The 7,766-nt window shown below is 51.3% G+C and overlaps 1 protein-coding gene across 1 annotated transcript in view; it reads left to right on the forward strand.

The window, feature by feature from the left end:
• Positions 1 to 713: 713 nt before the first annotated feature.
• Positions 714 to 7,766, forward strand: part of Tfap4 (transcription factor AP-4) — a 40,075-nt gene continuing 33,022 nt past the window's right edge. The window contains exon 1 of the mRNA XM_048789236.1: positions 714 to 1,181. The gene's annotated coding sequence lies outside the window, so the exon portion shown is untranslated. The remainder of the gene's footprint in view (positions 1,182 to 7,766) is intronic.

The following is a 7,766-nucleotide window of genomic DNA, read 5'->3' on the forward strand; positions in this document are numbered from 1 at the left end:
GGCACAGGCATCTCCCTCCCCAGGGATGCACCTGCCTCACCCCCCTCTTCCACCCCCTCTAGTACTTCTGGATACCCCTGCCCTCCCCACCCTGCCAGGCCCTCACCTGCTTCCACCCAGAGGGCAGAAGAGAACCAAACACTAGACAGGATTTCAGCTCTCAGTGCTGACCCTCAGGGACGCCCCCATCCTGGCCCTTCCTGGGCGTGCTATAGACAGCAGAAGGGAGACTTTCCGGGACAAGGGAGGCACCTTCCAAACCCCTTACTAGCAACAGCTCGGACGCAGCCACGGGGAGGGGCGGCTGCCCTGCTGCCCCAGACAACTTCGAGCCCAGGGTCCGGGTGCCCACCTCTCACCTCGCAGCGCACCCCCACCGCGTCCACCCAACTTCCCCGCTGAAGTTTGCGCCGGCCCCGGGCCCGGCCACGGCTCGTCCCGGCCTCCGGACCGAGGGAGGGAAGGAGGGAGGAGAAAGACCGAAAGACCGAGGGACGGGGCCAGGGAGCCGGCGAGGGAGGGAGCGCGCGAGCCAGCGAGCAAGCGAATGCAGGGGCCTCGGCGAGGGCTCACAATGGCCCGGGGCGAGGCGCAGACGCGCGAGGGGGAGNGCGGCCCCGCCCCCGGCCCGAGGGCAGCGCTAGGACACGGCCCCGGAGGTGGCCTGGGGGGGGGGGCGGGAGAGACCGAGATATCCCGCCCTCGGGGAAGCCCGGGAGTGGGGCGGCGCGTGGGCCCAGAGGAAAAGCCCCGAAGATCGGGAAGATGGAGAAGATCTCAGCGGCCGAGGGGGCGGGGACCCTTGCCGCCTCCTGCGGGGTCACCTTGGCCAGGCCCCCCGCGGCCTCGGGCAGCTGGGAAGGCGGCAGGCCTCTCCGCAGGCCCTGATTTCTCCGCCCAGCCCAGTTCCAGGAACGCACAAGCAAAGGCCGCTCCCGATTCCAAACGACGCAAACCGGGTTCGAGGCTTTGCTCGGCCCGTCGCGCCCATGCGATGTGGACGGTCCCTGCCTTCCCCTTGGCCTCAGTTTACTTCACGGTGGAATAAGGACCCCCACCGCGTCCACCCAACTTCAGAACAATCCGGGCTTCCACTGTCTTGGTGACAGCAATTGGGACAACCTAGGTCCCCAGCCTCTGAACGCTGCGAGGTCCTCGATCCCGCCTGGACCTCTCTATTAGTAAGTACCATGAGTGGACACACGCGAGTGAGAAAGCCTGCGCCCAGCCACTAAGCAGTTTTCTGTCCCCTCACGTTGAACCTCAGACTTGTGTTCTTGAGTGTTTTGTTTGGGCTAATCCTGAGCCCCCGCCCAGTATCTTATTGCCACTGTCTTGTCTGGTGACAAATTGTGGTTCAAAAACAGCCCTCCTGCTGCTGCCCAACCCTGCTTCACAATTGGCCCTGAATAGACCAGAAGTCGAAAAGACACTTTAGATTCAGCATCCTGGTTGTAATTCTGCCTTCGTTGGTGCATTTGATGCCACTGTAGCCCGCCAGAGCCTGAAGCACTTGGGCATAGCACCAGGCATAGCGCTTGGCACATGCTCCTGACCTGGTGTGCAGGTGGGCACATCATAGGTGCTCATGACATGGTGAACAAACGGACACATAGTAGGTGTTCATAACTGGTTGGGTGCATTCATAATAGATGCTCATATGTGTGCTAAGAAACATACTAGGTAGGTGCTTATTACCTATTTGGGCACGCAGTAGGTGCTGATGACCTGTTGGTAGATAAATGAAAGGGATTTAAGAAAGCCCATTTACCGGGAGCAATAGATGTAAGGCAGCTATTTGGAGGTGACCTCCCCCCGCCCCGCGTTTCCCAAGTGTGGATAAGGTGGAGTGTGGCCGGGTTAAACATTAGCCGGCAGATGGACCCAGGGGAAGGCCAGCTTTGGGAACTAAAGCGTCTAGCCGGGGTACTACTGTTAAGGGCCGACTCGCGATCAGCGGACTAGTCGGGAGGGGCCTAAACTGAGGGCCTCAGAGCGCCCCCTCCCGGCGTCGGGAACCTCTGCGGTTCGGCCGGGACAACGGCCCTAAACCCACCTGGTCACACAATATGGAATCTTAGCCAGGCAGGGCAACAGCCCGCGGGAATCGAGGTGCACCGAAAAAGGTACACAGTAACCGGCTATCTTAAATCTGATAGCAAAGATGTTTATCAAGGGCTGGGGTTGTGGCTCAGTGTAGAGCCTAGCACTTGTGAGGCATGGGGTTCAATCCTCAGCACCACATAAAAATAAATAAATAGAAAAAAGGGTATTGTGTCCATCTGCAACTAAAATATTTTTTTAAAAAAATGTTTATTGAGGGCTAGGGTTGTGGCTCAGAGGTAGAGCACTCGTCTAGCATGTGCGAAGCACTGAGTTTGATCCTCAGCACTACATAAAAATAAAATAAAGGTACTGTGTCCACCTACAACTAAAAAATAAATGTTTTTTTTTTTTTAATGTTTATTGAGGGGCTGAGGGTTTAACTCAGAGGCAGAATGCATGCTTAGCATGCAAGAGCCCTGAGTTCAATTGCTGACAGCGTAGAGGATGCTTATCAGTGCCTGAAGGATGCTAGGTACTATGAAAGGGTATGGATAAACTGCCAACAACCCCAGCTGAGGGAGACTTGGCTACAAGAAACTTCATCCAGGAGTGAGTGTAATCCCAGTTATTTGGAGGCTGAGGCAGGAGGACTGCAAGTTTGAGGCCATCCTAGGCAATTTAGCAAGACCCTGTCTCAACATAAAAAATAAAAAAAATAAAAAAAAAAACTATGCAGCTCAGTGACAAAACACTCCTGGGTTCAATTCCCAGTAGTACAAGGAAAGAGAGAGAGAGAGAGAGAGAGGGATAGAAAGAAAAAAGGGACTTTACCCTGGAGGGCATATCTCCAAGTCTGTTTTTTTCTGTACTTGTTCCCAGGGAGAACTCTGACCTGGGATCCCCACTCTCTCTGGATACAGCATTTGGATGACAAATAATATAATACCTCCTTCTGAGGCAGTTGTGAAAACTGAGGTACACTCAATACAGATTAGTAACCACTGCTATATGTTAGACCTGGCCCATGGCTTGGCCAACTCCAGAACCCAACTGGTGTCTCCTTAGCTACCAGAAAACCCCTAAATTTGTCTGTTTGGTTCCTATAAAACCAATAAGAGTAAAGAAAGAACTCAGTAGTGCTGACCCAACCAGAATCCCCTCATCCTCAGCCAGACCAATTCTTTCTCTCTGTTGGACTTTTTCATTATATTCCCAATAGCCCTGAGGATGGGGCCTATTATTATTCCCGTTTCACAGAAGTGGAAACTGAGGCAGAAAGAAATTAAGGTAGCCATGGTTTTATACACCATTAGGAGGCATGGTGCAGATTATAATCTCAGTGGGCCTAATGTCTGATTCCAAAGTGCATTCTCAGACCCATTGACTCCCTGGGCATCAGATAACTGGCAAGGTGGGGGACACCCAAGAGGGCTGGCCTCTGAACTGTTTTCTCAGAGTTCTCTGCCTGCTTAGTGAAAGGTGGGCAAGGAGGAATGCCCACCCTTCCTGCTGTCTCCCAGGGCTTTCTCTCTCCAGGGGTCCTTGCTGTGAGCATTCATCCTTCCTGTGTGCTCAGAACATGGCTGCTTGGCAGGAGGATGGTTTACCCTTTTAGACTGAGAGTTCCCCAAGGAAAAAGACTTAGGGACATTGCCCTGTCACTCCCCCTGCAGAGTCCTGCACAGGACCTGGCACGTAGAAAAGCTTCCTAAATATCACTGAAAGGTATATTTGGTGGCTAAATTTGGTGCCCTAAACTTTTTCAACATTTACTGAAGGCATACTGTGCACTGGGCTAGGCACCCCACCCATACCTTTGAGGAGATCTAGTGGTGACCCCTTACCTGTCAGGACCCAGAGGAAATGCCACTCACTCGTCACACACATGTACCTGCCCAATGAAAGGAAAGTGTCCTGTACAGGGTAGGAGTTTACAGTTGGTAGAGTGCACGCCTAGCCTGCACAAGGCCCTGGGTTCAATTCCCAGCACCTCCCCCCCCCAAAAAAAAGTAGGAGCTTAGTAAATGGCTCTTAAGTAACACAGTGCTAGGTCCAACAGGAAATCAGAGGTGTAGGGACAGTTCCTATCTTTTCAGAGCCTGAGCTGAGCATGAAAGACACAAGGCAACAGTGAAGTGAGCCTTAAGACCCACGATGCAGACACAGACAAAGGAACCAGGATGGATAAATGGTAGCAGGTCTCATGTTCCAACTCTTGACCTTGGCCAAGCTCTCTGACCTTTCTGAGCCTCAGTTTCCCTAGCTGTGAAATATCAATTATTTTTTTTTAAGGTGTAGTTGGACACATGCTTTTATTTATTTATTTACTTTTCCTTTCATTGGGCTGAGGATCAAACCGAGGGCCTCGCACGTGCTAGGCAAGTGCTCTACCACTGAGCTACAACCGCAGCCCTGAAGTATCAATCTTCAGGGAGCCTACCACAGGGCTGTGTGAGGCTCGGTGCAGAATTCATTGAAAAAACTTCCACCAAGCCAGATGCAATGGAGCATGCCTGTAATCCCAGCGGCTCCGGAGGCTGAGACCAGTGGATTTTGAGTTCAAAACCAGCCTCAGCAATGGTGAGGCGCTAAGCAACTCAATGAGACACTGTCTCTAAATAAAATACAAAATAGGACTGGGGATATGGCTCAGTGGCCAAGTGTCCCTGAGTTCATTCCCTGGTACCCCCAAAAAAATAAAAATTAAAAATAAAAAAAAGGCTTCACCATCATCTGGCAGGGAGATAGAGGAAAACAAATGATAGCTATTATTGTTATGAATGAACCTGCAACCCACAGCGAGCAGGGCCCAGGCACAGGAAGAGTGATGGAGGGAGTGAGGTCAGGATGACTTATTAACCTTGAGCTGGCGGCCTTGGGAGCTCTCTCTGTTGGTTGGTGGTGGCTTGTTGAGCCTGCAGGGCTGGGGCTGTCTATGGGTGGGGTGTTTATTCTGGGAATCAGCCCTGACTGCATCTCACGCCCTGCTCCAGGGAAAAAGGAGGTCTTCAAGGTTTGATCCAGGTGGGCTTGGTGTATACGATATAGCCTACTCACAGGACTCAGGCTGAAAAGAGCCTCTGCCCTGAGGGCCTGGCTGGGTCTTGTGGGTTTGGGACATATCCACCTTGAGGGTCTCACCTGACCCCTAAGAAACTTGTCCTAGAGCCAGGCTTGGTAGCACAGGCCTGTAATCCCAGTGGCTCAAGAGGTTGAGGCAGGAGGATCAAGAGTTCAAAGCCAGCCTCAGCAAAAGTGAGGTGCTAAGCAACTCAGTGAGACCCTGTCTCTAGAAAATAGGGTTGGGGATGTGGCTTAATGGTGTAGTAGTGCTCCTGAGTTCAATCCCTGGTACCCCCACCATGCAAAAAAAAACCAAAAAAAAACCTGTTCTAGAGAGACTGAAATATTCAGTTTAGGGGAGACTGGAGACTGGTCCCTGAGTGCCAAAGCAGGATGCAGCTTCTGGGCTCAGGGGAGAGTGACATCACAGAGAGGGAACATCCATGCAGACTGTACTGCCTTTGGAGTCCCTGGGCGCCTTCATCAGAGCTAGCTTCACAGACATGTGAACTGTGTAGGTGCACAGGGACAGGTATCATGTTCTGCTGTCACTGGGCTCCAGTGTTTTTATTTTGTATTAAGCAGCCTGTCTTGCCTCCCTGCTGCTTTCCTGTGAGTACCTTCTTCAGGGCATTGGGCCATTGAGACCCACCCCTCAGCCACACCCAGTAAGACAGGATGACCTTAGGGAAGCCTCTTTTCCTAAAGGGTGGTAGACTAGCACCAATCCCCTCTGAAAAGTATGAGGCCAGCTGTGTGATTGTGGTCAAGTGACTAAATTGTTCTGATCTTCTAGATATAACATTATACACACTTCATTCAAATAGTTGGGAGGCTTAAAAGAGGTAGTTTCTATAAAGGGCACAGCGCCTGACACGGAATAAGGAATAAGCACTCAGACGCGCTCAGGAGCCAGCTGCAAGGGCGCAGGCCTGTAATCCCTGCTGCTGGGGGTGGGAGTTGAGACAGGAGGATAGCCAGTTCAAAGCCAACCTCAGCAAAGGCGAGGCACTAAGCAACTCAGTGAGACCCTGTCTCTAAATAAAATACAAAATAGGGCTGGGGATGGGCTCAGTGGTCTAGTGCCCCTGAATTCAATCCCTGATACCGCCCCCACAAAAAAGAAGAAAGAAAAGGAAATTAGAACTATTATGTTTATAAAAATGAGAATGAGGGCTGGGTCTGGGGCTCAGCAGTAGTGCACCTGCCTGGCATGTGTGAGGCACGGGTTCGATTCTCAGCACCGCATATTAATAAATAAAATAAAGGTCTATCAACAACTAAAAATATATTTTTAAAAAAATGAGAATGAGGGCTGGGGTTGTGGCTCAGCAGTAGAGTACTCGCCTCGAATGTGTGAGGTCCTAGGTTCGATCCTCAGCACCACATATAAATAAATAAATAAAGGTATTGTGTCCAACTACAACTAAAAAATAAATATTAAAAAATGAGAATGAGAGGGCTGGGGTTAAGGCTCAGTGGTAAAGCGGGGGCCTAGCACATAGAAAACGCTGGGTTTGATTCTCAGCACCACCACATAAAAATAAATAAATAAAGATATTGTGTCTATCTACAACTAAAAAATAATAAAAAATTTTTAAAAAGATATTATGTCCAACTACAAGTAAAAAAATTTTAAAAAATTAAAAGGGTTGGGGATGTGGCTCAGTGGTAAAGGACCCTGGCTTCAATCCCTGGTTAAAAAAAAAAATGTGGCATGTGCCTGAAATCCAAGGACTAGGCTGAAGAAGGAGGATCACAAGTCCAAGGCCAGCCTCAGCAATTTAGTAAGATCCTCAGCAGTTAAGCAAGACTCTGTCTCAAAAATGGGGCGGGTGTGGTGGAGCAGGCCCGTAATTCCAGCGATTCAGAAGGTTAAGGAAGGAGGATCACAATTTGAGGCCAGTCTGGGCAGTTAAGGGAGACTGTCTCAAAATCAAAATAAAAAGGGCTGGGGATGTAGCTCAGGGTTAGAGCGCCCCTTGACTTAATCCCCAGTACCAAAAGATGATGATGATGATGATGATGATGAAGAAGAATGAGGATGGGGCTGGGCACGGTGGAGCGCACCTGTAATCGCAGAGAAGAGACTCTGGGGTTGAGGCAGGAGGATTGCAAATTCAAGCCCAGTCTCAGCAATTTAACGAGACCTGTTTCAAAATTCAAAATTAGAAGGACTGGGGATGTAGCTCAGTGGTAAAGCCTTTGCCTCACGTGCGCGAGGCCCTGGGTTTAATCTCCAACACCAAAATTTTAAAAAGGAAAAGAAAATGAGAATTTAAGCACAGGCACCAACTTGGAGTGAGGGGAGGGGTCTGCTTCGCATCCTTACAGACCCACCCCCAGGAGGAGTCGTCCCTCACATGACTCCGTCCCTCCGGCCTTCAGAGGGAGGAGACCCCCCCACCCTCCCGGAGCAGGGACGTGAGGGTGGAGGAACGGGCGCGACACATTTTTGAGTCGTGACCAAGTGGAAACTCCCTCCCCAGGGCGGAAGCCGGGGGCGCCCCACTGGGGCCCGAGTCTCCGCCGGGGCGGGATCCCAGGCCCAGGGGCGGGGCGCCGCGGACCAGCATGGCCCCGCCCCTCACCCGCCTTATAAATATGAATGAGCCGAGTGGGGAGCGGAAGTGCCCGGCGGCCTCGGCTAGGGTAGC

This window comes from Marmota marmota, unplaced genomic scaffold (assembly GCF_001458135.2).
Source record: "Marmota marmota marmota unplaced genomic scaffold, marMar, whole genome shotgun sequence".
Lineage (NCBI taxonomy): Eukaryota > Metazoa > Chordata > Mammalia > Rodentia > Sciuridae > Marmota > Marmota marmota.